The following is a 9,796-nucleotide window of genomic DNA, read 5'->3' as shown; positions in this document are numbered from 1 at the left end:
GGCAACCCACTCCAGTGTTCTTGCCTGGAGAATCCCAGGGACGGGGGAGCCTGGTGGGCTGCCGTCTATGGGTCGCAGAGTCGGACACGACTGAAGTGACTTAGCATAGCATAGCAAAGCAGTCAAGAAGGCAAATAATTAGTTGCAAGTTGGATGTAATCTTGTTTTCTTTCAGTAAACTTTAAAAATTTTCTGTGAATCGTATTCATAATATTATTATATTAATGCTCAAAATTGTAAAAAAATATGGAACGCTTCTCCGAATTTGTGTGTCATCCTTGTGCAGGGGCCATGCTAATCTCTGTATCATTCGAGTTTTAGTATATGTGCTATTGAAGCTTCTAGCACTGTAACATTCTTTTGATTGTGCAAAATCATCTTGGTTATAACGGGGCATCTGAAAGCACAATGAGGACAAATACCTACTTTATCTCCTAAAAGATAAGCTTTTTTAATTTTCAGATATGACACATTGAGACTTGTCACTTTGTGTAAGTTAGCACTTCTGCGTATAGGAGATTCTGCCCCTGTGACGAGTGCATGGTAGCAGCACACAACCTCCTGAGATTGGCAAGGTCAGCTGAGGCTTTGACTTATCTGCCATCAACTGCTGTAATTGCAAAATACATGGATATTGTTAATTCTTGTGTGATATTGACTCCATGCACCTAAAATAGGCTTTCAAGACAGTATGGTTTGATGCTCTATTTACCTTTTAAATGATTTTTGTTATTTAGGTTTATTTGCATAAACACATCATCCAGCCTTCAGGGTGGGCACATCAGCCCTGAGATGCCATTCCCTGGTAGCCATACCCAAGTGGGTAGCTTGTCCAGGAGATTCTTCCCAAGGAGTGCACCTGGGTCTCCCATATTGTAAGCGGACTCTTCACTCTCTAAGCCACCAGGGTGACTCTAATCAGTAATTTAAAACAAAATTTGCCTACCAATATAGGACGAGCCAGTTCCATCCCTGGGTCATAGAAATTGTCCAGTTCCTTTGCTCAGTCGTCTCCAAAGAGTTCTCCTGGGGCTTGTTCAAACACATGACCACCGAGACAGTGGGTGCTATATAATGAGTCAATGTCCCTTTCATCTCCTCTTTCACTTTCATCAAGAGGCTCTTTAGTTCTTTGCTTTCTGCCATAAGGGTGGTGTTATCCTGCATGTCTGAGGTTATTGATGTTTCTCCCAGAAATCTTCATTCCAGCTTGTGCTTCATCCAGCGTGACATTTCACATGATATACTCTGCATATAAGTTAAATAAGCAGGGTGACAATATGCAGACTTGACATTCTCCTTTCCCGATTTGGAACCAGCCTGGTTTTCAATGTACAGTTCTGTTGCTTATTGACCTGCATACAGATTTCTCAGGGTCAGGTCAGGTCAGGTTGATTGGTCAGTAAGATTGATTGGCCTTTGGTTCTCATAATCGTGAGTGGGTTTTCCAGGAGATTTTTCTAGTGCCGGGAAAGATCCAAGACAGAAGGAGAAAGGGACGACATTGGGAAAAACGATTAGATAGCATCACCGACTCGGTGGACATGAGTTTGCCCATGCTCCGGAAGTTAGGGACGGTTAGGAAAGCTGGTCGGAGAAGGCAATGGCACCCCACTCCAGTACTCTTGCCTAGAAAATCCCATGGATGGAGGAGCCTGGTAGGCTGTAGTCCATGGGGTCGCTAAGAGTCGGACACGACTGAGCGACTTCCTTTTCACTTTTCACTTTCATGCATTGGAGAAGGAAATGGCAACCCACTCCAGTGTTCTTGCCTGGAGAATCCCAGGGATGGGGCATCCTGGTGGGCTTCCGTCTATGGGGTCGCACAGAGTCGGACACGACTGAAGCGACTTAGCAGCAGCAGCAGCAGAAAAGCCACTCGGACAGAACTGAGCAAATGAAGTGGACAGTTCACGACCCTGGGATGGAACCTGGCCCTCCTATTTTGGCAGTCATATTTCTTTCTTTCTTTTCTTTTAATATTGATTGCTGCTGCTGAGTCACTTCAGTCGTGTCCGACTCTGTGCGAACCCATAGACGGCCGCCCACCATGATGCCCGGTCCCTGGGATTCTCCAGGCAAGAACACAGGAGTGGGTTGCCATCTCCTTTTCCAATGCATGAAAGTGAAAAGTGAAAGTGAAATCGCTGAGTCATGTCCGACCCACAGCAACCCCATGGACTGCAGCCTTCCGGGCTCCTCCATCCATTGGATTTTCCAGGCAAGAGTACTGGAGTGGGGTGCCATTGCCTCTCCAAATACTGATTAGCGTCATGGTAAAGAGTCCGCTTACAAAGCGGGAGACCCAGATTCCATCTTGGGGAAGCTTCTCCTGAAGATGGGAATGGCTACCCACTGCAGTATTCTTGCCTGGAGAAGTCCATGGACAGAGGAGCCTGGAGGGTTACACTCCATGGGGTCGCAAATAGTTTGAGCACGACTGAGTAGGTTCGGCACTTTATTTCATTGGACTTTATAGTGAACCTTCTCTGTCAAATGCAGCACCCATATAATCATTATCTTAAGCCATCAAGAAAAGCCTTATTCAAAAGAAATCAGCCCCAGAGTGTCGAGGAGGAGAAAACATGGAGTCAGGGGCCTGGGAACAACGGACTGGAAGCTGGCTTCACGGGAGCGGGTATGGGGAGAGGCGTGAATCTCGGGGGCGGGGCCTCAGCGTTCATTTGCATAACGAACACGCACCGCACGCAATATGTTCAATTTATTATTTGAATTTATCGTAGATTTCCTTTAAACATAGTATTTCGAAGAATGAGGCTTCGTCCATTAACGTGAAAAGATCTGCTACAACCTCTTCACTGGGACTGTTTTATTTTTTCTTTCTCATCCTCAGTGTATTAGGTGTTCGCTTCCTCCCAACCGTCCGTGCCGAAACCCAGTCCGGTATCCATGCTCCCTTGCTTGGTCCTGCTTGAGCTTAGTCTCCGGTACCACCGTGTAGATTAAGCCAAGTAGAACCAAGGAAGGGAATTTTACATCATCCACCAAATTTTTGGAGGTCTTGTAAGACTAAACAAGACCAATACTTTGGTGTCAAAAAGTAGAGTTTGGCAAATAACTGGTTTCGGACAACGATTTCAGACTTTGAGGCTTTCTGCGTTTATCATGTCGGGTTTGGTCGTGGAAGTCAGTTAGTTGTGTATGACTTTATTTGTGACCCCATGTACTATGCCGTCCGTGGAATTTTCCAGCTAGTATAGTGGAGTGGTTACCTTCCCCTTTTCTGGGATCGTGCCAACCCAGGAGTCGAACCCGGGTCTCCTGCAATTCAGGCCAATTGTTTACCAGGTGAGCCACGGTTTTTGTTTGTTTGTTTGTTTGTTTTTTTAATCCTAGGAAGCAATGGCACCCCACTCCAGTACTCTTGTCTGGAAAATTCTATGGATGGAGCAGCCTGGTAGGCTGCAGTCCATGGTGTCGCTAGGAGTCGGACACGACTGAGCGACTTCACTTTCACTTTCATGCATTGGAGAAGGAAATGGCACCCCACTCCAGTGTTCTTGCCTGGAGAATCCCAGAGACGGGGGAGCCTGGTGGGCCGCCGTCTGTGCGGTCGCACAGAGTCAGACACGACTGAAGTGACTTAGCAGCAGTTCACAGTTAATTACTACTCGGTTTAGTGGTAGTCAACTTTCATGGTTGCATTATTCATGTAGATTCGTTTTCTTTGTTCATAAACTTTGGGAGGTAGGTCGTAAACTTATGTAGGTAGGTGTGTTCGTTCACTTCTCCCCCCTCCCACCCCAGAATGTAATATTTGTAAAAGTCTGTAGAAGGTCTCAGGCCTCCCTGGAATACCGCTCAGCTGGTAAAACAGCAACCTTCCATGCAGGAGACCTGGGTTCGAGTCCTGGGTCGCAAAGATCCCCTGGAGAAGAGAACTACCCATTCCAGTATTCTGGTCTGGAGACTTCTATGCTCTCTATAGGTTATGGTTGTCATTTTAGACTCCCTATGAGAATTGCTGATCAAAGTGTATATTTAACTTTTCAGTTCAGTTCAGTCGCTCAGTCGTGTCCGACTCTTTGCAACCCCATGAATTATAGCACGCCAGGCCTCCCTGTCCATCACCAACCCCGGAGTTCACTCAAACTCACGTCCATCGAGTCAGTGATGCCATCCAGCCATCTCATCCTCTGTCGTCCCCTTGTCCTCCTGCCCCCAATCCCTCCCAGCATCAGGGTCTTTTCCAGTGAATCGACTCTTTGCATGAGGTGGCCAAGGTATGGGGGTTTCAGCTTCAGCATCAGTCCTTCCAATGAATATTCAGGGCTGATCTCCTTTAGGATGGACTGGTCGGATCTCCTTGCAGTCCAAGGGACTCTCAAGAGTCTTCTCCAACACCACAGTTCAAAAGCATCATTATTCTTGGGCGCTGAGCTTTCTTCACAGTCCAACTCTCACATCCATACATGACCACAGGAAAAACCATAGCCTTGACTAGACGGACCGTTGTTGGCAAAGTAATGTCTCTGCTTTTGAATATGCTATCTAGGTTGGTCATAACTTTCCTTCCAAGGAGTGAGCGTCTTTTAATTTCATGGCTGCACTCACCATCTGCAGTGATGTCGGAGCCCCCCAAAATAAAGTCTGACACTGTTTCCACTGTTTCCCCATCTATTTCCCATGAAGTGATGGGACCGGATGCCATGATCTTCGTTTTCTGAATGTTGAGCTTTAAGCCAACTTTTTCACTCTCCACTTTCACTTTCATCAAGAGGCTTTTGAGTTCCTCTTCACTTTCTGCCATAAGGGTGGTGTCATCTGCATATCTGAGGTTATTGATATTTCTCCCGGCAAACTTGATTCCAGCTTGTGCTTCTTCCAGCCCAGCGTTTCTCATGATGTACTCTGCATATAAGTTAAATAAACAGGGTGTCGATATACAGCCTTGATGTACTCCTTTTCCTATTTGGAACCAGTCTGTTGTTCCATGTCCAGTTCTAACTGTTGCTTCCTGACCTGCAAAGAAATTTCTCAAGAGGCAGATCAGGTGGTCTTTCAGAATTTTCCACAGCTTATTGTGATCCACACAGTCAAAGGCTTTGGCAATGTGGTCCACCGGAGAAGGGAATGACAAACCGCTTCAGTATTCTTGCCTTGAGAACCCCATGAACCGTATGAAAAGGCAAAATGATAGGATACTGAAAGAGAAACTCCCCAGGTCAGTAGGTGCCCAATATGCTACTGGAGATCAGTGGAGAAATAACTCCAGAAAGAATGAAGGGATGGAGCCAAAGCAAAAAGAATACCCAGCTGTGGATGTGACTGGCGATAGAAGCAAGGTCCGATGCTGTGAAGAGCAATACTGCATAGGAACTTGGAATGTCAGGTCCATGAATCAAGGCAAATTGGAAGTGGTCAAACAAAAAATGGCAAGAGTGAATGTCGACATTCTAGGAATCAGCGAACTGAAATGGACTGGAATGGGTGAATTTAACTCAGATGACCATTATATCCAGTACTGCGGGCAGGAATCCCTCAGAAGAAATGGAGTGGCCACCATGGTCAACAAAAGAGTCCGAAATGCAGTACTTGGATGCAATCTCAAAAACGACACAATGATCTCTGTTCGTTTCCAAGGCAAACCATTCAATATCACAGTAATCCAAGTCTATGCCCCAACCAGTAACGCTGAAGGAGCTGAAGTTGAACGGTTCTATGAAGGCCTACAAGACCTTTTAGAACGAACAAACACCCAAAAAAAGATGTTCTTTTCATTATAGGGGACTGGAATGCAAAAGTAGGAAGTCAAGAAACACCCGAAGTAACAGGCAAATTTGGCCTTGGAATACGGAATGAAGCAGGGCAAAGACTAATAGAGTTTTGCCAAGAAAACGCACTGGTCATAACAAACACCCTCTTCCAACAACACAAGAGAAGCTAACGATATATGGGCTCAAATGCGGCACAGAGAAGGTTCACTGTAATGTCGAATGAAATAGAGTGCCGAACCTACTCAGTCGTGCCCAGACTATTTGCGACCCCATGGACTGTAGCACTCCAGGCTCCTCTGTCCATAGACTTCTCCAGGCAAGAATACTGCAGTGGGTAGCCATTCCCTTCTCCAGGAGACGCTTCCCCAGGATGGAACCTGGGTCTCCCTTATTGTCAGCAGACTCTTTACTGTCTAAGCCATCAGGGTGGCTGTAATCAGTTAAAAAAAAAAAAAAAAAGCTGTATGCCAATATAGGAGGACCCGGTTTCATCCCTGGGTCGTGAAAATTGTGCTGAGCCTTATCTGACCAGCCTTCCTGTCCGTCACCAACACCCGTGCTTGCTCAAACTCATGTCCATTCAGTTGGTGATGCCATCTAATTGGTTTTATCAATGTCGTCCCTTTCTCCCCCTGCTTTCAATCTTTTCCCGGCACCAAAAAATCTGTTGGAAAACCCCATTCAGTGTTATGGGACTCTGGCCAAATATTCCCATACAAGATGGCAGAGTAGAAGGACGTGCCCTCATTTTCTCCTGGGAGAAGTCCAAAATAACAACTCGGTGCTGAACAACCAAGAACAGGAGAATGTTGGATCCCACCAGAAAAGATACCCCACATCCAAGGGCAAAGGAGACGCCCCAGCAAGGTGGTAGGAGGGGCGAAATTTAGTTTGGAATCAAATCCCATACCCATCAGTGACCCTTGGAGGGCTCAAACAAAGCCTTGTGCACACCAGGGCTCAGAGACCCCACGGAGACTGAGCCAGAACCGTGTGTGAGTGTCTCCTGTGGAGGGACTGGGGGTCAGCAGTGGCCTGCCGCAGGGGCAGGGACTCTGGGTGCAGGAGCCCTGGTCACCCAGCCTGTGGCATAAGCCCTCTTGGAGGAGGTCGCCATTAACCCCAACCATAGAGCCCCCAAGCAGACGAACCACAAAGTGCAGAACGATCATACCAAAGAAATTCTCGCACTGTTAAGAAAGTTCTAGGACCCACAACAGATTTACCAACCTGGGGATCTGGCAAGGGAACTGAGAACCCCCAAGGAATTTGACTGTGGAGGCCAGTGGGATTTGATTACAGAACCTACACAGGACTGGGGAAACAGACTCTTGGAGGGCACAAACAAAACCTTGTGCCCACCAGGACCCGGGAGAAAGGAGCAGGGACCCCCCACAAGGGACTGACCCAGACTTGCCCGTGGGTGTCTCTAGGAGTCCCTGGCGGAGGCGTGGGTCGGCAGTGGACTGCTGCACGGTCGGGGGCACTGAGTGCAGCAGTGCCTGCCTGGGACCCTTGGAAGGAGGTGGCCATTATCTGCATTACCTCCACCTTAGTTGGGTCTCAGGTCAAACAACAGGGAGGGAAGGCAGCCCCGCCCATCAACAGAAAATTGGATTAAACATTTAATGAGCATGGTCCCGCCCATCAGAACAAGACCCGATTTCCCCCACAGTCAGTCTCTCCCAGCAGGAAGCTTCCATAAGCCTCTTATCCTTATCTGTCAGAGGGCAGACAGAATGAAAACCAGTGTCACAGAAAGCTTGTCAAACTGATCACATGGACCACAGCCTTGTCTAACTCAATGAAACTATGAGCCGTGCCATGTTCAGTTCAGTCCCTGAGTCGTGTCTGACTCTTTGCGACCCCATGGACTGCAGCACACCAGGGTCCCTCTTCATCACCAACTCCTGGAACTTGCTCAAAGTCATGTACATCGAGGCAGTGATGCCATCCAACCATCTCATTCTCTGCTGTCCCCTTCTCCTCAGGCCTTCAATCTTTCCCAGCATCAGGGTCTTCTCCACTGAGTCAGTTCTTCGCATCAGGTGGCCAAAGTAGGTAGCCAAATGTTGAGTTTTAAGCCAACTTTTTGACTCTCCTCTTTCACTTTCATCAAGAGGCTCTTTACTTCTTTGCTTTCTGCCATAAGGGTGGTGTCATCTGCATATCTGAGGTTATTGATGTTTCTCCCGGTAATCTTGACTGCAGCCTGTGCTTCATCCAGCATAGCATTTTGCTTGATGTAGTCTGCATAAAAGTTAAATAAGCAGGGTGACAACACGCAGCCCTGAGGTTCTCCTTTCCCGCTTTGGAACCGGTCTGTTGTTCCATGTCCGGTTCTAACCATTGCTTCTTGACCTACATACAGATTTCTCTGGGGGCACCGTCAGGTTGATTGGTCAGTAAGATTGATTGGTCTTTGGTCAGTAAGGTTCTCATAATCCTGAATGGGTTTTTGGGAGATGTTTCTGGTGCTGGGAAAGATGGAAGACAGGAGGAGACAGGGACGACTTTGGGTAAAATGATTAGATAGCGTCACCGACTCGGTGGACATGAGTTTGAGCACGCCCCGGGAGTTAGTGACGGATAGGAAAGCCAGTCGGATAGAACTGTGCTAATGAACTGGACAATTTTCACGACCCAGCGACGGATCCGGGCCCTCTTATTTTGGCAGTCACTTTTTTTTTTTTTTTTTTTTTCAATATGGTGATTCGAGTCACCCTGATGGCCTAGACATATAAAGAGTCCATTTACAAAGCGGGAGACCCAGATTCGCTCCTGGGGAAGCATCTCCTGGAGAAGGGAATGGCTACCCACTGCAGTATTCTTGCCTGGAGAATTCCATGGACAGAGGAGCCTGGAGGGCTACAGTCCATGGGGTCGCAAATAGTCTGAGCACGACTGAGTGCGTTCGGCGCTCTATTTCATTCGACAATATAGTGAACCTTCTCTGTGTCAAATGCAGCGCCCCTATATCGTTATCTTAAGCCGTCAAGAAAAGCCTTATTCAAACGAAATCAGACCCAGAGCGTCCAGGAGGGGAAAACATGGAGTCAGGGGCCTGGGAACAAGGGACTGGAAGCTGGCTTCAGGGGAGCGGGTATGGGGAGAGGCGTGAAGCTCGGGGACGGGGCCTCGGCCTTCATTTGCATAACCAGCATGCACTGCGCGCAATGTAGTTTCTATTTATTATTTCAACTATCATAATTTTATCTAAAACGTAGTATTTCGAAGAATGAGCCTTCATCCACTTCCGTGAGAAGATCTGCAAACTCTTGACCCGGACTTACCCTTGACGCTCCTCACCCTCACTGTGTTAGGAGTGGCCGTGAGGTAGTCAGTATGTTCAGGGGCGCCCGCGGTATAGCTCGGCTTACCCTTGCTTCTACCCTGCGTGGGCCCTCGGTGTTTTGCTGAGGGCTCGGCCGGGTAGGTTCAAGCAACGGCCATCAGAACTCGCCCAATTTTTGGAGGCCTTGTGTTAAACAAGGCTAACTATGGCTCGGTGGAGAAACAGAATTTGAAAAGGGAAAGCGTATTTCTATGCCTGCCTCAGTTAAGACTTTTCCGTGTGTCCATCGAGGGAAGGGAAGGGAAGGGAAGGGAAGGGAAGGGAAGGCCGCCCAGTCGTGTCTGAGTCTTCGCGACCCCATGGACTGTGGCCTACCAGGCTTCTCTGTCCATGGGATTTTCCAGGCAAGAGTACTGGAAGTGGGTTGCCATTTTCTTCTGCAGGACATCGTCCCGACCCGAGGAATCGAACCCAGGTCTCCCGCATTGCAAGCAGATGCTTTACCCTCTGAGCCACCAGGGAAGCTCCGTCTAGGGAAACCATGGTCTTAATTTTTAATCAGTAACATTTTTCGTAATGCTGAACGGGTTTTTCTCGGGGTTTTTTGATTTTTGATTCTGGGAAAGATTGAAGACAAGAGGAGAAAAGGACGACGTCGAATCATTATAGAGCACTCCCTTTCTCGGTGGACATGCGTTTGAACAAGCCCCAGGAGAGAGCTGTGTGGAGATGACTGAGCGAAGGAACTGAACAATTTTTACGA

At 47.7% G+C, this 9,796-nt stretch overlaps 1 non-coding gene across 1 annotated transcript; it reads right to left on the bottom strand.

Annotated features, from left to right (window-relative positions):
• Nucleotides 1-240: 240 nt before the first annotated feature.
• LOC112582467 lies at nt 241-348 on the bottom strand. The gene has a single exon (XR_003106996.3). It is a non-coding gene; the product is annotated as a U6 spliceosomal RNA (small nuclear RNA).
• Between the last annotated feature and the right edge of the window lie 9,448 nt (nt 349-9,796).

The sequence above is a fragment of the Bubalus bubalis genome, chromosome X (assembly GCF_019923935.1).
Source record: "Bubalus bubalis isolate 160015118507 breed Murrah chromosome X, NDDB_SH_1, whole genome shotgun sequence".
Classification (NCBI taxonomy): domain Eukaryota; kingdom Metazoa; phylum Chordata; class Mammalia; order Artiodactyla; family Bovidae; genus Bubalus; species Bubalus bubalis.
Note: the sequence above shows the minus strand (reverse complement) of the source record. Positions and strands in the feature narration are given on the sequence as shown.